The sequence below is a fragment of the Oncorhynchus clarkii genome, chromosome 23, assembly GCF_045791955.1.
Source record: "Oncorhynchus clarkii lewisi isolate Uvic-CL-2024 chromosome 23, UVic_Ocla_1.0, whole genome shotgun sequence".
NCBI lineage: Eukaryota > Metazoa > Chordata > Actinopteri > Salmoniformes > Salmonidae > Oncorhynchus > Oncorhynchus clarkii.
The window spans coordinates 48,415,872-48,443,452 of NC_092169.1; the positions used below are offsets into that span (position 1 = coordinate 48,415,872).

Genomic DNA, 27,581 nt, shown 5'->3' on the forward strand with positions numbered 1-27,581 from the left:
GGGTCTACATACGAAGCCTGGGAGGCTACAGAAAGCTAAACAACACAAATAAAGCAGATTGCATTTTCATTGGTTTATTCATACACAGTATCCTTTATACCCCAGTTAGCGAAGGGACAGGGGAGAACCTGACAAACAAAAGCAAGGAGAGTGAAATGAAAACAAAGCATACAAAACATCCCTGTGTTGTGGTCCCATGATCGCCACGGTGATTCAAATAATGACTGCAAGTGATTGTCATTCCTCCTAGAAGCATGCTACTTTTGGAGGTTCTGTGTCTATGACCTCACCCAAACCCACCTCCACTAGACATGGCCTCTGATGTGAGACGTCATTCACAGGGCTAATTATGGTTAGCTAACTATGGTTAGCCTCTCTTTTCCACTAGTATCTGATAAGATTGTATGAGAGTGTATGTTCTCCATGTAGAAACCTCCACATCTTTGAAGTAAAACATAATATCTAGATGGACAGATCCTGACTCAATGAAATACTTCTCAGTTTGTCTCATCAGCAATGTTGTGTAAACATATGGTTCCCCTTATTTCTAATAGGTCCATTTGGTCCAGATGGGACACTTTAATACTAAAATGGAATCAAAGTTACATGTTAACATCATTTCAGTAGTCATCCCCATTGAACAGCTACATTTCAAGGACATGCTACAAATACCTTTGTCTAACAGAAACGGACTAAATGCAAGACATTTGGCAATAGGCTGAAACGCCAAAACAACTGTGTCTTTGTGGTCAGGGTGTATTAAACAATAGACCAACGTTTCTTTATTCTTTGGCAGTTCAGTTGTGTCTGATTGAACTTCCTGTGCTTGTTCTGTGTTGATCTCTCATTATGTAGGTTCACAGTCTGGCACAGAAAGAGATCTTCTACATAACCACAACCAAAACAGAAGAGACAGAAAATTCAAATCGTTGTGTCCATGGCTTAGAGGTGAGTTCTGACTGAATTTAGAACTTGGTTGAGTCAGGAGACTGAACACTAAGACAAACCAATAAACAAATGGAGAAGAGGAGAACAGAAAGAGGAGAGAAGTGTAGTGGGAGGGGCTAGCGGGACAGGCGTGTGTCTCACTGTGATGCTTGGTGACACATGAACTTCATACTGTACACCTGGGGATCTGTGTTTACATGCATCATGCCTTCTCTCATGCTTAGATCAGGCCTTACCCTCACATGCACACAGCGAAAGCCAGAAAACACACTTCTGCCAAGGCTAGGAGTAGGAGTGTATTCAACCAGGGACCACGCGCCACAGTCACACATACTGTAGATACTGCATATCGTCTGTTAAACATTAAAGGTAGAGTCAGCGATATGACCAAGATGCACAAAGTAAACGGCATAGTGGGTCAATCTCTGCAACACACTGAGAGTGCGGGTCAGTTTTGGTCCAGTGCCTACTACTCTGTAAGCGCGTGAAGGGAACCCATGTACAGATACTGTGGGTGACTTTGTGAGAGTGAAGTCTTGAGTCTTGCTCATCGCAATTTCTGCGATGCTTTTTGTGCAAAGGTCATTTCTCTGACTCTACCTTTAAAATAGTCAAAAACAAACTGTGGATAAATAGAGAAAATACATATTACGAGGCTTCGCTGATAACAAAGCTAAAAGATCAGCCAAACCTCATGTGTTTTTGGGATAGTCATCTAAACAGAGATGTTTAACCCGTCTAAGGTAATAAAAGCACATTCAGTTCGTGGTATAAAATCTGCGAGTCATTTCTCTTTTTGAAAAAGCTCTTTCGATATCTACAAAATGGTCGACAAATAGGGTAAACAATGTCCTCTCTGGACAGAAAAGTATAGAGGGAAATATACGGAATATGTTTAATAAGTAACAAGTCTCTGAATCTCATTCAGCTTTTCAGTGGGGTAGGACTTTCATACAGACAACAATGAATTAATCAACAAATATCATAATACTTGGTTTTACAATGATAAACATCAGACGTGTGCTGCATCCCCTAGAAAGTCATCTAGCGCTTTTTCAGAATCAGGAAATAAGCATGCAACCGAGAACTGCATTGTGCATATGGAAAGAGCATTTTCAGTAGGAAAATCAAAACATCGTCTTCTCATGAACCTCAGTTCAAGATTTTTCCCCATAAATAGAATACCAAGTTACATGTTGTTGCAAACCTTATGAACAGAACCATATCCTCAATTCAGTCTTGCTCATAAATTCTCCTAAATAACTCAATAATAAATTGGTACCGGTGCTTTCACCAAAAATAAAATTGGACACCATCTTTAAAAGTTCATCATTGTTTCATCAGTCAACTGTTCATACGGACCTAAAAGCTGTTCTTTAACAACATACTAGGTTAGACACAGCTATACTTGGTGGGTTACATTTTAGTAACGTTTTGTAAACGTTTGATAGCGGTTTGTAAACGTTCGGTAAGGGTTTGGAGTATATTAATAAAACTGCCAGAGAAACATGGTGTTGAGCTTAGTTTAGCGTGCTGACACCATCAGAAGGGTTAACGGCTTCGCCACAAGGAAAGACATCATAGTTGACTATAGGAATTTCGTAAGAAAAGGACGCTGTAGATAGTAGATGTTTATAAGATATGTACTGGAATAAAATGATTTGTTTCACCTCTATTTTGGCACTCGTGTAACTGTAGGTATATAAATATAATCTAGAATGTGGTGTAGCAGACTGTTTAGAAATGGCAGTACAGTACAGTAGGTACAACAGAGAGGAAAGGTAGGGACAGGAGGGTATGTTCCATCATGCTTCATAGGGAGGGAGTTCTCTTTTACTATCCATAGCAACACACTGAGGAATCATGAGATACTGTATGTAGTCCCACAGACAACTTCCGGACAGGAAGGTACTGTAGGGTTTGGGAAAGCTATCGATGATATTCTTGTTAGGCGTAGGACCTTTGCACCAGACTACCAGTCTACATTTTTGACCTCTGTTATTTCACAGAAAAAGAATGAACACTAAACTATGAAGGTTTAGTATCAGCAACAAGATCTCACGGTTTTACCAATTTGACTTCCGATTCTGACGTTTATCCACGTTTCTCCAAACGTTGTTCCAAACACCCTGGGTTTCTCATCCTGCTGCTGGCTCCTCCTTCACGTATACCAAATGGTTAAGTTAAATGTAAAGGGTTGGGACAGGGTACAAAACAAAAAACAAAAAAATGACTGTCTAACCCTGGAATTGTACACACACACACAACTCTCGGAGCCAGAGTTCACGGCACATGTCCATCCACCACCTCCGCCCACAACACCCTAGCAAAACCAAAGAGCTCAATGTTGTGGCTGGTCATCCACCACCTCCACCCACAACACCCTAGCAAAACCAAAGAGCTCAATGTTGTGGCTGGTCATCCACCACCTCCGCCCACAAGACCCTAGCAAAACCAAAGAGCTCAATGTTGTGGCTGGTCATCCACCACCTCCGCCCACAACACCCTGGCAAAACCAACAAGCTCAATGTTGTGGCTGGTCATCCACCACCTCCGCCCATAACACCCTGGAAAAACCAAAGAGCTCAATGTTGTGGCTGGTCATCCACCACCTCCGCCCACAACACCCTAGCAAAACCAAAGAGCTCAATGTTGTGGCTGGTCATCCACCACCTCCGCCCACAACACCCTGGCAAAACCAACGAGCTCAATGTTGTGGCTGGTCATCCACCACCTCCGCCCACAACACCCTGGCAAAACCAAAGAGCTCAATGTTGTGGCTGGTCATCCACCACCTCCGCCAACAACACCCTGGCAAAACCAAAGAGCTCAATGTTGTGGCTGGTCATCCACCACCTCCGCCCACAACACCCTGGCAAAACCAAAGAGCTCAATGTTGTGGCTGGTCATCCACCACCTCTGCCCACAACACCCTGGCAAAACCAAAGAGCTCAATGTTGTGGCTGCTCATCCACCACCTCTGCCCACAACACCCTAGTAAAACCAAAGAGCTCAATGTTGTGGCTGCTCATCCACCACCTCTGCCCACAACACCCTGGCAAAACCAACAAGCTCAATGTTGTGGCTGGTCATCCACCACCTCCGCCCACAACACCCTGGCAAAACCAAAGAGCTCAATGTTGTGGCTGGTCATCCACCACCTCCGCCCACAACACCCTGGCAAAACCAACAAGCTCAATGTTGTGGCTGGTCATCCACCACCTCCGCCCACTACACCCTGGCAAAACCAAAGAGCTCAATGTTGTGGCTGCTCATCGATGGACATCCGATCTCAAAGTGAATCTTGGCTGCGTATCAGACCCTTGTGTGACCCTGTGACTCCAGACTGCCTCATGCAATTGTTCATTAGATAAAGATTGTTTATGAGATAAAGAATATTCATGAGATAAAGGTTGTTCATGAGATAAAGATTGTTCATGAGATAAAGAATATTCATGAGATAAAGGTTGTTCATGAGATAAAGATTGTTCAGGAGATAAAGAATATTAATCAGATAAAGATTGTTCATAAGATAAAGATTGTTCATGAGCTAAATAATGTTCATAAGATTCTTATTGTTCATGAGATTCTTATTGTTCATGAGATAAAGATTGTTCATGAGATGAAGATTGTTCACAGGATAAAGATTTTTCGTTAGATTTTTCATTAGTTTCTCTATGGCAGAAAAAATGAATGAGTAGAGGTGAAGATAGCTGAAGTTAGATATTCTTTCATTGCAAAGCAGCAATATGAATCTAGGTCACCCTCAGTCTCAGACCAAAAGTGCTTGATTCCAAATGTAGGGCACACACTTTCTACATCTGCTGATGTAGAAAGTGCTTTATCAATACATTTGATTGATTAATTGGTCCTTTAAAAACATTACAGAGGACAATTGTCTGTCAAATTAATTGATTTACTTATCAAACAGAGCTTCACCAATAGAATATGTGAAATGTATTAAAGAATGTTGCAGTCTGAATGACTGCTCATTAGCTTTAAAGGGGGGTCCCTTGAGGCACAGCGGTTCTAGTGTTAATAAATTACAGAGAATCTGGAGTATTATATTAACTATAATAATGCTTTATTAGTTTTTATACCATGGCATTGTTGAATATTTGTTTCTGATTGGCTTGAAGGGCATTCTTGAAGCCCACCCTATGGGCCCTCGAGTGACACAGCGGTCTAAGACACAGATGTCTAAGACACAGCGGTCTAAGACACAGATGTCTGAGACACAGATGTCTGAGACACAGATGTCTAAGACAGAGATGTCTGAGACACAGCGGTCTGAGATACAGAGGTCTGAGACACAGCGGTCTGAGACACAGAGGTCTGAGACACAGCGGTCTGAGACACAGCGGTCTGAGACACAGCGGTCTGAGACACAGAGATCTGAGACACAGCAGTCTGAGACACAGCGGTCTGAGACACAGCGGTCTGAGACACAGCGGTCTGAGACACAGATGTCTAAGCCACAGCGGTCTGAGACACAGCGGTCTGAGGCACAGATGTCTAAGACACAGAGGTCTGAGACACAGCGGTCTGAGACACAGCGGTCTGAGACACAGCGGTCTGAGACACAGCGGTCTGAGGCACAGATGTCTAAGACACAGCGGTCTGAGACACAGCGGTCTGAGACACAGCGGTCTGATGCACAGATGTCTAAGACACAGCGGTCTAAGACACAGCGGTCTAAGACACAGCAGTCTAAGACACAGTGGTCTGAGCCACAGCGGTCTGAGGCACAGATGTCTAAGACACAGCGGTCTGAGACACAGCGGTCTGAGACACAGCGGTCTGAGGCACAGATGTCTAAGACACTGCATCTCAGTGCAAGAAGTGCCACTACAGTCTCTGGTTGAAATCCAGGCTGTATCACATCCGGCAGTGATTGGGAGTCCCATAGGGCGACGCACAATTGGCCCAGCATCATCCGGGTTTGACCGGTGTAGGCCATCATTGTAAATAAGAATTTGTTCTTAACAGACTTGCATAGTTAAATAAAGGTTAAATAAAACATATATTTTTTAAATAAATACTAATATTAACATTCTAGAGCATGCATTATTTATCTTTATAAACTGGGTGGTTAGAGCAATGAATGCTGATTGCTTGACAGCTGTGGTATATCAGACCGTATACTGTACCACGGGTATGACAAAACATGTACAGTGCCTTGCGAAAGTATTCGCCCCCCTTGAACTTTGCGACCTTTTGCCACATTTCAGGCTTCAAACATAAAGATATAAAACTGTATTTTTTTGTGAAGAATCAACAACAAGTGGGACACAATCATGAAGTGGAACGACATTTATTGGATATTTCAAACTTTTTTAACAAATCAAAAACTGAAAAATTGGGCGTGCAAAATTATTCAGCCCCTTTACTTTCAGTGCAGCAAACTCTCTCCAGAAGTTCAGTGAGGATCTCTGAATGATCCAATGTTGACCTAAATGACTAATGATGATAAATATAATCCACCTGTGTGTAATCAAGTCTCCGTATAAATGCACCTGCACTGTGATAGTCTCAGAGGTCCGTCAAAAGCGCAGAGAGCATCATGAAGAACAAGGAACACACCAGGCAGGTCCGAGATACTGTTGTGAAGACATTTAAAGCCAGATTTGGATACAAAAAGATTTCCCAAGCTTTAAACATCCCAAGGAGCACTGTGCAAGTGATAATATTGAAATGGAAGGAGTATCAGACCACTGCAAATCTACCAAGACCTGGCCGTCCCTCTAAACTTTCAGCTCATACAAGGAGAAGACTGATCAGAGATGCAGCCAAGAGGCCCATGATCACTCTGGATGAACTGCAGAGATCTACAGCTGAGGTGGGAGACTCTGTCCATAGGACATCAATCAGTCGTATATTGCACAAATCTGGCCTTTATGGAAGAGTGGCAAGAAGAAAGCCATTTCTTAAAGATATCCATAAAAAGTGTTGTTTAAAGTTTGCCACAAGCCACCTGGGAGACACACCAAACATATGGAAGAAAGTGCTCTGGTCAGATGAAACCAAAATTGAACTTTTTGGCAAAAATGCAAAACGTTATGTTTGGCGTAAAAGCAACACAGCTGAACACCTTGAACACACCATCCCCACTGTCAAACATGGTGGTGGCAGCATCATGGTTTGGGCCTGCTTTTCTTCAGCAGGGACAGGGAAGATGGTTAAAATTGATGGGAAGATGGATGGAGCCAAATACAGGACCGTTCTGGAAGAAAACCTGATGGAGTCTGCAAAAGACCTGAGACTGGGACGGAGATTTGTCTTCCAACAAGACAATGATCCAAAACATAAAGCAAAATCTACAATGGAATGGTTCAAAAATAAACATATCCAGGTGTTAGAATGGCCAAGTCAAAGTCCAGACCTGAATCCAATCGAGAATCTGTGGAAAGAACTGAAAACTGCTGTTCACAAATGCTCTCCATCCAACCTCACTGAGCTCGAGCTGTTTTGCAAGGAGGAATGGGAAAAAAATTCTGTCTCTCCATGTGCAAAACTGATAGAGACATACCCCAAGCGACTTACAGCTGTAATCGCAGCAAAAGGTGGCGCTACAAAGTATTAACTTAAGGGGGCTGAATAATTTTGCACGCCCAATTTTTCAGTTTTTGATTTGTTAAAAAAGTTTGAAATATCCAATAAATGTCGTTCCACTTCATGATTGTGTCCCACTTGTTGTTGATTCTTCACAAAAAAATACAGTTTTATATCTTTATGTTTGAAGCCTGAAATGTGGCAAAGGGTCGCAAAGTTCAAGGGGGCCGAATACTTTCGCAAGGCACTGTATTTTTACTTCTCTAATTACGTTGGTAACCCGTTTATAATAGCAATAAAGCACCTCAGAGGTTTGTGATATATGGCCAATATACCACGGCCAAGGTCTGTATACAGCCACTCCGTGTTTCTTCGTGCTTAACAACAGCCCTTAGCCGTGGTATATTGGCCATATACTACACCTCCTCATGCATTATTGCTTAAATAATGCATGGTATATTTGCACGGTAGAAATCAATGGATATAGTTCATTCTTACATGTTCTGTGTTTAGCAGCTTTTAGCAAGCAAAAGTCAAATTGAAAACATTATTGGTATTGTTGAATTCAATGTTCACGAAGGCAAGATACTGGTCTAGTCAACTTGCTTGGATGTTGAACACATTTCTACAGGCAAATGAACACATTTCAAGCAGCAAATTTGTTAAATTATAGCATTGGAATTAAAGGGATAATCAACTCAGGGCTATGAGTTCTCTGGAAATGCCTTGTGGAACAGACCTTCCACATTGTTCATTATTTTCCATAGAATGCATAGCCCCTCGTTGACTATCTCTTACATAAATATTCAGTAGGGTTTCTATATGGGGTCTACAACAGATGAAGTAGGTCTCTTCTCAAATCCATTGGTTGTTTTGTTACATGCTGATCCTATTTCCTCTACTTCAGAACTGCAGTCAAAATGGCTTCCATGGCCTCTCAAAACAATTAACCGACCAGCCATCTTTATTCCACCGGCATTTTAAGACGAATCTAACCACTTCACACCTCCATCTCAATTATCATTATCTGTCAACCTTTTAAAAAATAGATGTAAGTTCCGCCAACCCTTTCTTACTTCAGACTTCAAAAGTAGCAATTTTCACATGTGAAAGACCTGGTTGACTATGAAATAGCAAAATTGAAATGACAGAGTCGAGTCGCAAATATGGAAACGGATGACCCTCGTCTTCCCTCACATCTCCCTCGCTACTATCAATCTCCAAACCATTTCAACACCGAAGAGGTAAGGTGAGAAGAAATACATTGTTACTTACAACACATAAATTAACATGAAAGGTACGATGGCAAGGGGGACTACAGAAGTAATATCAATGTTCTAAAGATAAATATATTGTAATCTCTCTTCAGTTAACACAGCTGTGTTAGGGGCTGTCATTCAACCTCAACAGTCTGTCTTCAGTTAGGGCCTTCAGACACAGCTGTAGCTCAGTTAGTAGAACATGGTCCTCTGTAACTCAGTTAGCAGAACATGGTCCCCTGTAACTCAGTTAGTAGAACATGGTCCTCCGTTAATCAGTTAGTAGAACATGGTCCTCTGTAACTCAGTTAGCAGAACATGGTCCTCTGTAACTCAGTTAGTAGAACATGGTCCTCTGTATCTCAGTTAGATGAACATGGTCCTCTGTAACTCAGTTAGTAGAACATGGTCCTCTGTAACTCAGTTAGTAGAACATGGTCCTCTGTAACTCAGTTAGTAGAACATGGTCCTCTGTAACTCAGTTAGTAGAACATGGTCCTCTGTAACTCAGATGGAAAAACATGGTCCTCTGTAACTCAGTTAGCAGAACATGGTCCTCTGTAACTCATTTAGTAGATCATGGTCCTCTGTAACTCAGTTAGTAGAACATGGTCCTCTGTAACTCAGTTAGCAGAACATGGTCCTCTGTAACTCAGTTAGTAGAACATGGTCCTCTGTAACTCAGTTAGTAGAACATGGTCCTCTGTAACTCAGTCAGTAGAACATGGTCCTCTGTAACTCAGTTGGTAGAACATGGTCCTCTGTAACTCAGATGGAAAAACATGGTCCTTTGTAACTCAGTTAGTAGAACATGGTCCTCTGTAACTCAGTTAGCAGAACATGGTCCTCTGTAACTCAGTTAGTAGAACATGGTCCTCTGTAACTCAGATGGAAAAACATGGTCCTCTGTAACTCAGTTGGTAGAACATGGTCCTCTGCAACTCAGTTAGTAGAACATGGTCCTCTGTAACTCAGTTAGTAGAACATGGTCCTCTGTAACTCAGTCAGTAGAACATGGTCCTCTGTAACTCAGTTGGTAGAACATGGTCCTCTGTAACTCAGTCAGCAGAACATGGTCCTCTGTAACTCTGTTAGTAGATAATTGTCCTCTGTATCTCAGTTAGATGAACATGGTCCTCTGTAACTCAGTTGGTAGAACATGGTCCTCTGTAACTCAGTTAGTAGAACATGGTCCTCTGTAACTCAGTGAGTAGAACATGGTCCTCTGTAACTCAGATGGAAAAACATGGTCCTTTGTAACTCAGTTAGTAGAACATGGTCCTCTGTAACTCAGTTAGCAGAACATGGTCCTCTGTAACTCAGTTAGTAGAACATGGTCCTCTGTAACTCAGATGGAAAAACATGGTCCTCTGTAACTCAGTTGGTAGAACATGGTCCTCTGCAACTCAGTTAGTAGAACATGGTCCTCTGTAACTCAGTTAGTAGAACATGGTCCTCTGTAACTCAGTCAGTAGAACATGGTCCTCTGTAACTCAGTTGGTAGAACATGGTCCTCTGTAACTCAGTCAGTATAACATGGTCCTCTGTAACTCTGTTAGTAGATAATTGTCCTCTGTATCTCAGTTAGATGAACATGGTCCTCTGTAACTCAGTTGGTAGAACATGGTCCTCTGTAACTCAGTTAGTAGAACATGGTCCTCTGTAACTCAGTTAGTAGAACATGGTCCTCTGTAACTCAGATGGAAAAACATGGTCCTCTGTAACTCAGTTAGTAGAACATGGTCCCCTGTAACTCAGTTAGTAGAACATGGTCCTCTGTAACTCAGATGGAAAAACATGGTCCTCTGTAACTCAGTTAGTAGAACATGGTCCTCTGTAACTCAGTTAGCAGAACATGGTCCTCCGTTAATCAGTTAGTAGAACATGGTCCTCTGTAACTCAGTTAGCAGAACATGGTCCTCTGTAACTCAGTTAGTAGAACATGGTCCTCTGTATCTCAGTTAGATGAACATGGTCCTCTGTAACTCAGTTAGTAGAACATGGTCCTCTGTAACTCAGTTAGTAGAACATGGTCCTCTGTAACTCAGTTAGTAGAACATGGTCCTCTGTAACTCAGTTAGTAGAACATGGTCCTCTGTAACTCAGATGGAAAAACATGGTCCTCTGTAACTCAGTTAGCAGAACATGGTCCTCTGTAACTCATTTAGTAGATCATGGTCCTCTGTAACTCAGTTAGTAGAACATGGTCCTCTGTAACTCAGTTAGCAGAACATGGTCCTCTGTAACTCAGTTAGTAGAACATGGTCCTCTGTAACTCAGTTAGTAGAACATGGTCCTCTGTAACTCAGTCAGTAGAACATGGTCCTCTGTAACTCAGTTGGTAGAACATGGTCCTCTGTAACTCAGATGGAAAAACATGGTCCTTTGTAACTCAGTTAGTAGAACATGGTCCTCTGTAACTCAGTTAGCAGAACATGGTCCTCTGTAACTCAGTTAGTAGAACATGGTCCTCTGTAACTCAGATGGAAAAACATGGTCCTCTGTAACTCAGTTGGTAGAACATGGTCCTCTGCAACTCAGTTAGTAGAACATGGTCCTCTGTAACTCAGTTAGTAGAACATGGTCCTCTGTAACTCAGTCAGTAGAACATGGTCCTCTGTAACTCAGTTGGTAGAACATGGTCCTCTGTAACTCAGTCAGTAGAACATGGTCCTCTGTAACTCAGTTGGTAGAACATGGTCCTCTGTAACTCAGTTAGTAGAACATGGTCCTCTGTAACTCAGTTAGTAGAACATGGTACTCTGTAACTCAGTTAGCAGAACATGGTCCTCTGTAACTCAGTTAGTAGAACATGGTCCTCTGTAACTCAGATGGAAAAACATGGTCCTCTGTAACTCAGTTGGTAGAACATGGTCCTCTGCAACTCAGTTAGTAGAACATGGTCCTCTGTAACTCAGTTGGTAGAACATGGTCCTCTGCAACTCAGTTAGTAGAACATGGTCCTCTGTAACTCAGTTAGTAGAACATGGTCCTCTGTAACTCAGTTGGTAGAACATGGTCCTCTGTAACTCAGTCAGTATAACATGGTCCTCTGTAACTCTGTTAGTAGATAATTGTCCTCTGTATCTCAGTTAGATGAACATGGTCCTCTGTAACTCAGTTGGTAGAACATGGTCCTCTTTAACTCAGTTAGTAGAACATGGTCCTCTGTAACTCAGTTAGCAGAACATGGTCCTCTGTAACTCAGTTAGTAGAACATGGTCCTCTGTAACTCAGATGGAAAAACATGGTCCTTTGTAACTCAGTTAGTAGAACATGGACCTCTGTAACTCAGTTAGCAGAACATGGTCCTCTGTAACTCAGTTAGTAGAACATGGTCCTCTGTAACTCAGATGGAAAAACATGGTCCTCTGTAACTCAGTTGGTAGAACATGGTCCTCTGCAACTCAGTTAGTAGAACATGGTCCTCTGTAACTCAGTTAGTAGAACATGGTCCTCTGTAACTCTGTTAGTAGATAATTGTCCTCTGTATCTCAGTTAGATGAACATGGTCCTCTGTAACTCAGTTGGTAGAACATGGTCCTCTGTAACTCAGTTAGTAGAACATGGTCCTCTGTAACTCAGTTAGTAGAACATGGTCCTCTGTAACTCAGTTAGCAGATAATTGTCCTCTGTATCTCAGTTAGATGAACATGGTCCTCTGTAACTCTGTTAGTAGATAATTGTCCTCTGTATCTCAGTTAGTAGAACAAGGTCCTCTGTAACTCAGTTAGCAGATAATTGTCCTCTGTAACTCAGTTAGCAGATAATTGTCCTCTGTAACTCAGTTAGCAGATAATTGTCCTCTGTATCTCAGTTAGATGAACATGGTCCTCTGTATCTCAGTTAGTAGAACAAGGTCCTCTGTACCTCCATGATTATGGGTTTGTCTCACGGGACCACCCATGACTAAGTCACTTTGGATAAATGCGTCTGTTAAATGGCATATATTATATTATGATATATTATATTATATTATTATTATATTATTATTATTAGAACTTATATTATTATATTATATTAGTATTATGTATTATGATGACGAAACGTTTTACGTGATCGTTTACTCATTCAGCCCGTGAGACAACAACATTTAACAAATGTTCGAACGTTTATCTTTTTTTAACTGTTAGTTGGGAGTTTGAGATATACTTACCTTATCATTTTCTCAGAAAATGTATGTATTATGAACTGAAACACAGACCCACTAAAACAGTCATAATATAACTGAACATGAATGCATCTATTATTAGTGAACTGAAACACAGACCCACTAAAACAGTCATAATATAACTGAACATGAATGCATCTATTAGTAGTGAACTGAAACACAGACCCACTAAAACAGTCGTAATATCACTGTAGAGGCCGACTGAAAAAGCAAAAAGCAGTGATTATGAAATTAAACACTTAGACATCACCCATTGATTCATCAGCATAGCTAAGTTTATACTGAACCTCCCTCTGTGGGTTTGACACTGCTTGACATACAAGGATGTTTTCTAGGTGAGACGACAGCAGTGCCAATGCAGCACCCTCTGTTTCTCTCTGTAAATCTGAAGTTCATCAAATTCCTGTCAGCCCCTCTAGCTCCTCTACCTCAGGGCCTCAGATCATGACACGGTCTGTCACTACGAGCTCCTCTACCTCAGGGCCTCAGATCATGACACGGTCTGTCACTACGAGCTCCTCTACCTCAGGGCCTCAGATCATGACACGGTCTGTCACTACGAGCTCCTCTACCTCAGGGCCTCAGATCATGACACGGTCTGTCACTACGAGCTCCTCTACCTCAGGGCCTCAGATCATGACACGGTCTGTCACTACGAGCTCCTCTACCTCAGGGCCTCAGATCATGACACGGTCTGTCACTACGAGCTCCTCTACCTCAGGGCCTCAGATCATGACACGGTCTGTCACTACGAGCTCCTCTACCTCAGGGCCTCAGATCATGACACGGTCTGTCACTACGAGCTCCTCTACCTCAGGGCCTCAGATCATGACACGGTCTGTCACTACAAGCTCCTCTACTTCAGGGCCTCAGATCATGACACGGTCTATCACTACAAGCTCCTCTACTTCAGGGCCTCAGATCATGACACGGTCTCTCACTACAAGCTCCTCTACTTCAGGGCCTCAGATCATGACACGGTCTGTCACTACAAGCTCCTCTACTTCAGGGCCTCAGATCATGACACGGTCTGTCACTACAAGCTCCTCTACCTCAGGGCCTCAGATCATGACACAGATCGGACTACAAGCCAATTCAACTGGAACCAACCATCTAGTGTGTGTGAAGGGGTGAAGGAAATGGGCCACCCACACCGCACACAAGCACACACACACACATTGGCCGCCTCCATCACCTGTTGGACATGGCCATCCCAAAAAACAAGGCCATTACATCCTGAGTAAACTGGGACTTACTGGGAACATAGAGTGCTAATTGGCTGTTTGGCTGTAAACACGTTTTATTTTATTTAACCTTTATTTTACAATTTAAACAAGTTGGTGGCAGAGGTGAGAGGTTCACTAGCCTGGTTCCACATATGTTTCTGCAGGACGATTCCATAAGGAGAAAGCAGAAACCGTCTGGCCCCGAGGCAAGAGGTTCCTTCTCAGGCGGAAGACATTTTGGATGCTGGCATTCAATCACTATCCAGCCTCAGAAAGGAAAACTGCTCACAGGTCTTGGAAGATTGTAAATAAATAAACCAAAATGATGTGTTTATCTTAAGCCAATGTTTTTAGTCTGTCATTGTGTTGTTCAACTGATTAGTACTGTGATAACGTTATTCTGTGCTACCATAATATTTTGATAACGTTATACTAACATAGTATTGTGAAAATGTTATACTACAATAGTATTGTGATAATGTTATGCTACCATAGTATTGTGATGTATATTTGCTAGTTTTAAAGTAGCCTCCAGATTCTTGCTATTGCTATTTTCAGCTAAATTAAGAAATCTATCTTTCAATGCACAGAAAAGAAATAACAGCTAGCTAATGAAACATACTCATGAATGAGAAGAACCATTTAATAGTTAATTTGAGAACACAGTTAGCCGGACTGTCTGTTCATATTTAGAGAAGAAATATGCATATAGTCATGATTGGCTAATTATAGCTGTGTTACAGTTTACAACATTTTAATGATTGAGATTGAAAAAACTAAAATGCAAATCAGACTGATAAGACCCCTAATGAACGGCACTACAAATACTTCCTCTTTCCTCCCTTCCTTCTGAGAGCAAACAAGAGCATTTGAGATGAACGTTATTATGTGTTCTGCCCTAATGCCTCTGATTTGTCCAATACATCCACTGTAAATAGGGCACTTTTCTAAGATATTATATTTCAATTCTGTTTGTTACTGCCGTATTGTGTACATAACACACCACCACTTTCCATTACCTTTATCAACCCAGTCCTCTTGGGTCTGCTATGGTCAACTCAGCCACCTGGTTACCTGTCCTCTTGGGTCTGCTATGGTCAACTCAGCCACCTGGTTACCTGTCCTCTTGGGTCTGCTATGGTCAACTCAGCCACCTGGTTACCTGTCCTCTTGGGTCTGCTATGGTCAACTCAGCCACCTGGTTACCTGTCCTCTTGGGTCTGCTATGGTCAACTCAGCCACCTGGTTACCTGTCCTCTTGGGTCTGCTATGGTCAACTCAGCCACCTGGTTACCTGTCCTCTTGGGTCTGCTATGGTCAACTCAGCCACCTGGTTACCTGTCCTCTTGGGTCTGCTATGGTCAACTCAGCCACCTGGTTACCTGTCCTCTTGGGTCTGCTATGGTCAACTCAGCCACCTGGTTACCTGTCCTCTTGGGTCTGCTATGGTCAACTCAGCCACCTGGTTACCTGTCCTCTTGGGTCTGCTATGGTCAACTCAGCCACCTGGTTACCTGTCCTCTTGGGTCTGCTATGGTCAACTCAGCCACCTGGTTACCTGTCCTCTTGGGTCTGCTATGGTCAACTCAGTCACCTGGTTACCTGTCCTCTTGCGTTGCTATGATCAACTCAGCCACCTGGTTACCTGTCCTCTTGGGTTGCTACGGTCAACTCAGCCACCTGGTTACCTGTCCTCTTGGGTTGCTATGGTCAACTCAGCCACCTGGTTACCTGTCCTTTTGCGTTGCTATGGTCTACTCAGCCACCTGGTTACCTGTCCTCTTGAGTTGCAGTGGTCTACTCAGCTACCTGGTTACCTGTCCCCTTGCGTTGCAGTGGTCTACTCATCTACCTGGTTACCTGTCCTCTTGGGGAATATTATGGATCTCATTATCTATTAAGATATTAAGGTATCTTTACTATTACTCAAGTATGACAATTGGGTACTTTGTCACCACTGGCAGAGTTGGATGGGATGGGTGGTGGGGGTGCAGTGAGACAGGGTGCTGTCGGTCTGATCCCTACTGGGGATAGGAGATGGGGGTTCAGTGAGACAGGATGCTGTCGGTCTGATCTCTACTGGGGATAGGAGGTGGGGGTGCAGTGAGACTGGGTGCTGTCGGTCTGATCTCTATTGGGGATAAGAGGTGGGGTGCAGTGAGACAGGGTGCTGTCTGTCTAATCTCTACTGGGGATAGGAGGTGGGGTGCAGTGAGACAGGGTACTGTCGGTCTGATCTCTACTGGGGATAGGAGGTGGGGGTGCAGTGAGACAGGGTGCTGTCGGTCTGATCTCTACTGGGGATAAGAGGTGGGGTTTTGTGAGACAGGGTGCTGTCTGTCTAATCTCTACTGGGGATAGGAGGTGGGGGTGCAGTGAGACAGGGTACTGTCGGTCTGATCTCTACTGGGGATAGGAGGTGGGGGTGCAGTGAGACAGGGTGCTGTCTGTCTCTGATTACTGGGGCTGGGAGGTGGGGGTGCAGTGAGACAGAGTGCAGTCGGTCTGCTCTCTACTGGGGATAGGAGGTGGGGGTTCAGTGAGACAGGGTGCTGTCAGTCTGATCTCTACTGGGGATAGGAGGTGAGGGGTGCAGTGAGAAAGGGTGCTGTCTGTCTCTGATTACTGGGGATGGGAGGTGGGGTGCAGTGAGGCAGGGTGCTGTAAGTCTCTGATTACTGGGGATAGGAGGTGGGGGTGCAGTGAGACAGGGTGCTGTCGGTCTCTGATTACTGGGGATGGGAGGTTTGTGGTGCAGTGAGACAGGGTGCTGTCGATCTCTGATTACTGGGGATGGGAGGTTTGTGGTGCAGTGAGACAGGGTGCAGTCGGTCTCTGATTACTGGGAGGCTTTGACTAAACATAATCTAAGCTCTATCTCTTCCTCACTCTCCCTTTCCCTGTTTATTTAATCCCAGTTAATTTCACTGTGTCCACCATGGCCACCATGGCCTACTCCTAAAACTGTTGCTGCTCCTTCTTCTGCTGCCACTACAATACTATGGGCCATCAATATTTATTTTGCTGCTGTTTATTGCAGTTTGGTCTGGTCTGTTTAATAGCACCCATCGATAGCCCCAAACTTATCAGACCACTGCGTACCAATAACCATCTTCACCAAACTACAACCTGTTGTAAAAGAGGCGGAATTAGCTGAACTATTATTTTCTAAAGTGGACATTTAGAGATAAATGGGAAGTGTCTTCATTAGACATTGTTTCCCCCTCTGATATTAAACCACACCTCTCTTCAGCTGACAACCAGGTGGAGAGGAGAGAGACAAAAGGAACAAGTGTGTTTTTATCACCTGCTTTATTTATCTCCTCACCCCATCGCTCAAAGTGTCCGTTCTGCTGGCAGCTCTGGCTGCCATTAGTCATGTCTGAGGGTGGCAAAGCGGAGAGCAGAGTGCCGTATTTATTTAAACAAAAGCAGCCCATCCATCCCAACGACTCAGAGGGAACATCCCCGTTCAGCCCCATTCTGTTCTTCAAAGTACTAGGGGCCTAAAGACCCCTGAAGACACCTCATATAAGTACCCATAAATGGGTAACAAAATGCTGCAGGCAAAACGGTTTAGCAATGTTCTGGATTTGTCTACCTTGGGAAAACTCAGATGAGACAGCAGGAAATCAAGGGCCTGAATCAAGTAAGTCAATCAACGGGGTGAAAAATGTCCTAAAAGGACACCCCTGTTTTATTCCTCAAAGGACTGGGGGGAAAACTGTCCTAAAAGGACACCCCTGTTTTATTCCTCAAAGGACTGGGGGGAAAAATGTCCTAAAAGGACACCCCTGTTTTATTCCTCAAAGGACTGGGGGGAAAAATGTCCTAAAAGGACACCCCTGTTTTATTCCTCAAAGGACTGGGGGGAAAAATGTCCTAAAAGGACACCCCTGTTTTATTCCTCAAAGGACTTGGGGGAAAAATGTCCTAAAAGGACACCCCTGTTTTATTCCTCAAAGGACTGGGGTGAAAAATGTCCTAAAAGGACACCCCTGTTTTATTCCTCAAAGGACTGGGGGGAAAACTGTCCTAAAAGGACACCCCTGTTTTATTCCTCAAAGGACTGGGGGGAAAAATGTCCTAAAAGGACACCCCTGTTTTATTCCTCAAAGGACTGGGGGGAAAAATGTCCTAAAAGGACACCCCTGTTTTATTCCTCAAAGGACTGGGGGGAAAAATGTCCTAAAAGGACACCCCTGTTTTATTCCTCAAAGGACTTGGGGGAAAAATTTCCTAAAAGTACACCCCTGTTTTATTCCTCAAAGGACTGGGGTGAAAAATGTCCTAAAAGGACACCCCTGTTTTATTCCTCAAAGGACTGGGGTGAAAACTGTCCTAAAAGGACACCCCTGTTTTATTCCTCAAAGGACTGGGGGGAAAACTGGAGACACTCAAATTACTCCTTAAATTACAACATAAACCAGCAATAAAACTTTGCAGGCCAAAAGGGGGCAATTGTCTAGTGTGGTGTTCCCCACGTTAGGGAAAACAATGGTGAGACAGAATAGAAAAGAATGGAGGGACACAAATCAAATAAGTCACTGGTGGAAGATAAAATGTACACACACACACACACACACACACACACACACACACACACACACACACACACACACACACACCTTTCGGTTACTAGTCCAACGCTCTAACCACTAGGCTACCCTGCCGCCATACATGGACACACATAGTCATATTGTGCTAGGAGGCTAGCAATCAGACAGACAGACAGTGTAATTGGATGAGGGCTGACTCTCTTACGTGAGATGACACTTCAGTAAGCTAGAGCAGCCCCATATAGTATAATATTGCCACGTTCCAAATTACACCCTATTCCCTACAAACTTTTGAAGGATTAATTTAAAGGACAGGGTGCCATTTTGGAGGCAGGCTATATACTCCGTCACAGAGACACACACAAAACACCACAACTACTAAGTCAAAAAAAGGTGAAATAGGTGAAATAATAGGTGAAATAATTTAAACCATGTTGGTGCAACCCACCCTAAGTCTTCTAAAGAAGGAAAGACGAGAGCAACACTAAAAGATGGATCATATTTATGAGTTAATGTATCTAAAACATAAGGCAACATTGGAATTGAAATCCTGCTTGATAAAGCCCCCCCAAAAAACCATAGTACACTGGTAACAGGCTAGTTGGTGGTTGATCTCCTTGGCAGATCATCACAGATAGGTCTGAATGAACACATTAGATGGCTCCATGAGGCTTGTGATTATTAATTCACTGTTTCTATATCATTTTGTAGCACTCTGTAACACACGCACACGCACGCAGGCACACACACACACACACACACACACACACACTTCCCATTCAGTAGCTTGTCAGTTGATTGACCTTCATCTACTAATGAGTGTCAATGATAGCATTAAACTGTTCCAAAATCTACGCAGTGATGAGAGGCAGTGATCTGTGGGTGGTGATTGTCTTAGCTCCGGGGGGAAACACTATATATGTGTGTGTGTGTGTGTGTGTGTGTGTGTGTGTGTGTATGTGTGTGTGTGTGTGTGTGTGTGTGTGCGCGTTTGAGTGTGTGTGTGTGTAGATTGTCTTAGCTCCGGGGGGAAACACTATATATGTGTGTGTGTGTGTGTGTGTGTGTGTGTGTGTGTGTGTGTGTGTGTGTGTGTGTGTGTGTGTGTGTGTGTATGTGTGTGTGTGTGTGTGTCTGCGCGTTTGAGTGTGTGTGTGTGTGTGTGTGGATTGTCTTAGCTCCGAGGGAAAACGCTAAGGTCAGCACATTAGCTAGCTACTTCACTATCTGTGGTGCACGCCAAGGATCCCAACATGCTATAGGACTGATTAGACAGCATGCTATAGCATTGGGTTGAAGAGAATCCTTTGGGACAAAACAAATGAAGGACTATGTTATTCAAGAACGAATACAATGACAAGCCCATGTATTTTCTACCAACAAATGTCATTGTTCTATACCAGAATTGTGTGAAAACATATTCATACAATGGCTTTAGTTGATATACAGTGCTTTGCAAAATAATTCATCCCCCTTGGCATTTTTCCTATTTTATTGCATTACAACCTGTAATTTAAATAGATTTTTATTTGGATTTCATGTAATGGACATACACCAAATAGTCAAAATTTCTTGATTGAAATGAAAAAAATTACTTATAAAAAAAACTACAAAATAAAAATGTAAAAGTGGTGTGTTCATATGTTTTCACCCCCTTTGCTATGACGCCCCTAAATAAGATCTGGTGCAACCAATTACCTTCAGAAGTCACATTATTAGTTAAATAAAGTCCACCTGTGTGCAATCTAAATGTCACATGATCTGTCACATGATCTCAGTATATATACACCTGTTCTGAAACACCCCAGAGTCTGCAACACCACCAAGCAAGCGGCACTATGAAGACCGAGGAGCTCTCCAAACAGCTCAGGGACAAAGTTGTGGAGAATTACAGATCAGGGTTGGGTTATAAAAACATATCAGAGGGCATTAAAGAGGCAACAAAGAGACCAAAGATAACCCTGAAGGAGCTGCAAAGCTCCACAATGAAGTTTGTAGTTTCTGTCCATAGGAACACTTTAAGTCGTACACTCCACAGAGCTGGGCTTTACGGAAGAATGGCAAGAAAAAAGCCATTGCTTTTAAAGACAAAAGAGAGCAAACACGTTTGGTGTTCGCCAAAAGCCATGTGGGAGACTCCCCAAACATATGGAAGAAGATACTCTGATCACATGAGACTAAAATTGAGTTTTATGGCAATCAAGGAAAACACTATGTCTGGCGCAAACCCAACACTTCTCATCACCCCGAGAAAGCCCAGACCTCAATCCAAATGAGAATCTGTGGTATGACTTAAAGATTGCTGTACACCAGCAGAACCCATCCAACTTGAAGGAACTGGTGCCGTTTTGCCTTGAAGAATGGGCAAAACCCCCAGTGGCTAGACGTGCTAAGCTTTTAGAGACATACCCCAAGAGACTTGCAGCTATAATTGCTGCAAAGGTGGCTCTACAAAGTATTGACTTCTGGGGGGGGGGTGAATAGTTACGCAGGCTCAGGTTTTCTGCTTTTTTGTCTTATTTCTTGTGTTTCACAATAAAAATAATTTGCATCTCAAAGTGGCAGGCATGCTGTGTAAATCAAATAATACAAACCTCCCAAAAATCTATTTTAATTCCAGGTTGTAAGACAACAAAATAGGAAAAATGCAAAGGAGGGGGTGAATACTTTTGCAAGACTCTATATGGTAAATAGATAACACATACTAGTATATTGTATGTATGCATATTGCTGTATGCTGCTACCAGTAAATGACAATGAGTGGGGAGGGTTTGTCTCTCTCCAGGCTCAGTGACCGGAGATGACAGGCAGTGTGACTCCTGGTGAGAGAAGCAGCATAGGAGGGCAGTCACATAGAACAGAACAGCAGACAGACACAGAGGCCTTAGAGACATCTTCACCTTGCATCATCTCTTCTCCACTCTTCTCTGAAACCCGCCCCTTTAACCAGTCGACCTTCTCCACTATGAATGCATCAGGGTAACACACACACTTGGACTCCCGGGTATAAGGCACTGCATCTCAGTTGAAGAGGCGTCACTACAGTCCCTGGTTTGAATCGTGGCTGTTTCACATCTGGCCATGATTGGGTGTCCCACACAATTGGCCCAGCGATGTCTGGGTTTGGCCGGGGCAAGCTGTCATGGAGTAGTACAAAGAGCATGTCATCGTTGACGCCATCAGTGGTTTTTGAACGTTCTAATGAATTGATTGTTAGCTGAACATTCTTTGATTCTCATTGATTGGCTAATTCCAATGCTCTCAAAGCAGTTGGAGTGAAGAGGTAATGTACATTCAGTTACAGTACTTACCTATTCAGCTGAGAGAGCAGTGGTCTGATACAGTATTCTATGTTTATCTTTATGTGATGTCTACAGTGTGCAGTATCTGTTCATATTTACAGTCTATTCAGAATCAAATCAAATTGCATTAGTCACATGCGCCGAATACAACAGGTGTAGAATTTACAGTGAAATGCTTACTTACGAGCCCCTAACCAACAATGCAGTTTTAAAAAATATGGATAAGAATAAGAGATAAAATGCATTTACACCTGTGAGCAAATATGGACATGGATGGCGTTCATGTGTAACACAGTATTATTCTGTTATAATGAAACAATTTGAAACAGAAAAGTAGGACAGGCGCATCAGCAGCAGTTTCTTTCCTGACTGCCGAATCCGCTGGCTTTTGTCAAGATTTATAAAGATAACGCCTCATACACAGATTAGAGATTAAAGACAATTACAGACCACTGTCTGATCTTCCACTGTGGATTGCATGCTCCTGCTATGGTTCACAGGCCTGGACTAATTTTAGGAGGGGAAGAAAATATTTACACTTGATCAATATTTCTGAAATGGAAAGGAATAATAACATCGGGATTTACTTGTTTGGATTATTATCTCTCGCTCTCTCTATCATTGTGTCTCTTGTTCTCTCTCTATCTTTGTGTCTCTTGCTCACTCTCTCTCTCTTTGTGTCTCTTGCTCGCTCTCTCTCTCTTTGTGTCTCTTGCTCTCTCTCTATCTTTGTGTCTCTTGCTCACTCTCTCCCTCTTTGTGTCTCTTGCTCACTCTCTCTCTCTTTGTGTCTCTTGCTCGCTCTCTCTCTCTTTGTGTCTCTTGCTCACTCTCTCTCATTGTGTCTCTTGCTCGTACTCTCTCTCTCTTTGTCTCTCTCTCTCTCTCTTTGTGTGTCTCTCTCTCTTTGTGTCTCTTGCTCGTACTCTCTCTCTCTTTGTGTCTCTCTCTCTCTTTGTGTGTCTCTCTCTCTTTGTGTCTCTTGCTCTCTCTTCGTGTCTCTCTCTCTTTGTGTCTCTCTCTCTCTTTGTGTGTCTCTCTCTCTTTGTGTGTCTCTCCCTTTGTCTCTCTCTCTCTTTGTGTCTCTTGCTCTCTCTTCGTGTCTCTCTCTCTTTGTGTGTCTCTCTCTCTTTGTCTCTCTCTCTCTTTGTGTGTCTCTCTCTCTTTGTGTCACTTGCTCTCTCTTTGTGTCTCTCTCTCTTTGTGTCTCTCTCTATCTTTGTGTCTCTTGCTCTCTCTCTCTCTCTTTGTGTCTCTTGCTCACTCTCTCTCTCTTTGTGTCTCTCTCTCTCTCTCTCTTTGTGTCTCTCTCTCTCTCTCTTTGTCTCTCTCTCTCTCTCTTTGTCTCTCTCTCTTTGTCTCTCTCTCTCTCTTTGTCTCTCTCTCTCTCTTTGTCTCTCTCTCTCTCTTTGTCTCTCTCTCTCTCTCTCTCTCTCTCTCTTACTGGCAGGAAGCCTGGAAGGATGATGTGTCTCTTGCTCACAATCTCTCTCTCTTTGTGTCTCTCTCGCTCTTTTTGTCTCTCTCTCGCTTTGTGTCTCTTGCTCTCTCTCTCTATTTGTGTCTCTATCGCTCTTTGTGTGTCTCTCTCTCTATTTGTGTCTCTTGCTCGCACTCTCTCTCTCTTTGTGTCTCTCTCTCTCTTTGTGTCTCTCTCTCTCTTTGTGTCTTTCTCTCTCTTTGTGTCTTTCTCTCTCTCTTTGTGTCTCTCTCTTTGTCTCTCTCTCTCTCTCTCTTTGTGTCTCTCTCTCTCTCTTTGTCTCTCTCTCTCTCTCTCTCTCTCTCTTACTGGCAGGAAGGCTGTAAGCGAGGATGATGTCTGGGTTGATTTCTCCATCCCTTTGTGGACTGAAAGAAACAGTCTGGGACACTGACGGACTGGGTAGGGATGGGGAGAGGCTGTGTCTATTTCGGGCGTCCCAATGCCTATATGCATTTCCTAGAAACTAGGCCATCGTTTGATATAGTGGGGGTTTGTGAGTCCCGGAAGCCTTGAACGCTAACCCACACATGCAATAGAATGGGAAATATATCCCTGAAAATCCCATTTACATCTGGACAACATTGCTGTCTTCTCCTCTGTGGCACGAAGCACTGGGGAGCCAATTAGCCAAGCTCGGGTTCCACCCAATACCCAATCAGAGAGAGGAGTCAAGGCTCTACATAATATCCGATCAGAGGGAGCCAGGAAAATGACTTGCCTGTATATGGATTATATTGTGTAGACTACTTGGCCCTGTTAACAATGTTCTTCATTCCTAGATTTGTTTTGATTGCAGAGTATTGCACTTGCTTGTTTATCAAAGGGGATGTATTGTTCAATTGTTAATAGCCATGCCAACACACTGTTTTGAATATGTTTGCAGTAAAATATATAATATGAAGGTAGCCCCAACAGCTGTGTATCAATCCACTGTGAACGCGGGAATACTACATTACCATTCCTCTTTTGACATTAAGGATGTCATTTTGGATAATACTTTAAATCAAATCAAATCAAATCACATTTTATTTGTCACGTACACATGGTTTGCAGATGTTAATGCGAGTGTAGCGAAATGCTTGTGCTTCTAGTGCCAGAAGACACTGTGTTATTCTGAATACTTTTAGAAACACCCATAGAAAAGAAAAAGTACATGTATATATGTTGTATATGTTTCCCTAGAAAACCAACCTCCTTCTAATCTCCAGCGTTTGAAGCAACCTCAACTATCAACACATTTTCTCCCTGCTATCACACAAAATCACCACTAGTTGTGCAAAACAATACGACACACATATTCTGGGCAATTGAAGAGTGAATAAACAAATCCTGAAAGGTTGTGATGTGAATTAAATGACCGCCTATTATCTTGTTATTATGTCTGTGAATGTCAGCCAGACAGTATGTGAGGCAGAGCCCTTCCTCTGACTTGATTCTTTGGTCTGTGGCTGATCTGGCATTAGACCTCCTTCAAGCCCAGTGCACATATACCCAAGGGGTGAACTCTAAGCCTATTCCCTGGTCCATCAATTTGGCATGAAAGCGATTCAATGTTCACTGCTCCACCAAAATCACTTTATTTTGTCCCAAGACAAGCAATCACTTTATAGCCTCAAAACAACAACTTCAACCACAACTGGGTTGGTTTTCATTGGCCTCTTTTATTTCTCTTTTATTTGTTATTTGGTGCATGGAGGCAGAAAACGCTGTGCCCTTTGAGCATGGAGGCAGAAAACGCTGTGCCCTATGAGCATGGAGGCAGAAAACGCTGTGCCCTATGAGCATGGAGGCAGAAAACGCTGTGCCCTATGAGCATGGAGGCAGAAAACGCTGTGCCCATTGAGCATGGAGGCAGAAAACGCTGTGCCCTATGAGCATGGAGACAGAAAACGCTGTGCCCATTGAGCATGGAGGCAGAAAACGCTGTGCCCTATGAGCATGGAGGCAGAAAACGCTGTGCCCTATGAGCATGGAGGCAGAAAACGCTGTGCCCTTTGAGCATGGAGGCAGAAAACGCTGTGCCCTTTGAGCATGGAGGCAGAAAACGCTGTGCCCTATGAGCATGGAGGCAGAAAACGCTGTGCCCTATGAGCATGGAGGCAGAAAACGCTGTGCCCTTTGAGCATGGAGGCAGAAAACGCTGTGCCCTTTGAGCATGGAGGCAGAAAACGCTGTGCCCATTGAGCATGGAGGCAGAAAACGCTGTGCCCTATGAGCATGGAGGCAGAAAACGCTGTGCCCTATGAGCATGGAGGCAGGAACTGCCCCCTGGGCTGTGCCCTTTGAGCATGGAGGCAGAAAACGCCACCTGGGCGGTGCCCTATGAGCAAGCAGGTAGCAACTGCCCCCTGGGCTATGCCCTATGAGCATGGAGGCAGGAACTGCCCCCTGGGCTATGCCCTATGAGCATGGAGGCAGGAACTGCCCCCTGCGCCATGCCCTATGAGCATGGAGGCAGAAAACGCCCCCTGGGCTATGCCCTATGAGCATGGAGGCAGGAACTGCCCCCTGGGCTATGCCCTATGAGCATGGAGGCAGGAACTGCCCCCTGGGCTATGCCCTATGAGCATGGAGGCAGGAACTGCCCCCTGGGCTATGCTCTATGAGCATGGAGGCAGAAAACGCTGTGCCCTTTGAGCATGGAGGCAGAAAACGTCACCTGGGCGGTGCCCTATGAGCATAGAGGTAGGAACTGCCCCCTGGGCTATGCCCTATGAGCATGGAGGCAGGAACTGCCCCCTGGGATATGCCCTATGAGCAAGGAGGCAGGAACTGCCCCCTGGGCTATGCCCTATGAGCATGGAGGCAGGAACTGCCCCCTGGGCTATGCCCTATGAGCATGGAGGCAGGAACTGCCCCCTGGGCTATGCCCTATGTCACACTTGATATCAGCATATTGTCACGTTCTGACCGTTATTTTCCTTTGTTTTGTCTTTATTTAGTATGGTCAGGGCGTGAGTTGGGGTGGGCAGTCTATGTTTTGTGTTTCTATGTTTTTCTATTTCTGTGTTCGGCCTAGTATGGTTCTCAATCAGAGGCAGGTGTCGTTAGTTGTCTCTGATTGAGAATCATACTTAGGTAGCCTGGGTTTCACTGTTGGTTTGTGGGTGTTTGTTTCCGTGTTTGTGGCCACACGGTACTGTTTCGGTTTGGTATTTTCACGTATTCGATGATTGTTTTTGTATTTCATCAGTGTTCCGTAAAATCGTCATGAACACGTACCACGCCGCATCTTGGTCCGATCCTTACTTCTCTTCAGATGAAGAGGAGGACATCAGCCGTTACACATGTCTAGCAGTGTCATAGCAGACATTGGCATTAACAGTGATTTTACGTTAGGCTGGTGGTGGAAGACATGTTTCACCCTTGGTTATTGAGGTCAGATGCATCATCGGAAAAAGAACAGCTAACACCAGAAAACTCTTATTTGTACAGTTATGAGAACATATTGTGTTGTTGGGTTACATATAATGCACTGTATGTCAAATACATTACATGACCAAATGTATGTGGACATCTGCTTGTCGAACATCTCATTCCAAATTTGTTGGCATTAATATGGATTTGGTCCCCCCTTTGCTGCTATAACAACCTCCACTCTTCTGGGAAGGCTTTCCACGAGATGCTGGAACATTGCTGTTGGGGCTTGCTTCCATTCAGCCACAAGAGCATTAGTGAGGCACTCAAGTTCTTCAGTAAGGCCATTCTCCTACCAATGTTTGTCTATGGAGACTGCATGGCGGTGTGCTCAATTTTATACACTTGTCAGCAATGGGTGTGGCTGAAAGAGCAGAAGCCACATATTTGAAGGGGTGTCTACATGCTTTTATTGATATAGTGTACATGCATAGACTTTTCAAATGGCTTGAGGTCATAACGAGATATTTTTATCACTGAAAAAAGGAAAACATACATCCACAGAAATACAGTTTCATCTCCATCTCTTCATTCAAAGACTCAATCATGGACACTTACTGACAGTTGTGGCTGCTTTGCGTGATATATTGTTGTCTCTACCTTCTTGCCCTTTGTGTTGTCTGTGCCCAATAATCATTAAACCCTGTTTAGTGCTGCTACCATG

At 43.6% G+C, this 27,581-nt stretch overlaps 1 protein-coding gene across 12 annotated transcripts in view; it reads right to left on the minus strand.

Annotated features, from left to right (window-relative positions):
* LOC139381237 (neurexin-1a-like) overlaps positions 1-27,581 on the minus strand; it is a 749,117-nt gene that overhangs the window by 90,367 nt on the left and 631,169 nt on the right. The gene's annotated exons all lie outside the window — the stretch shown is intronic.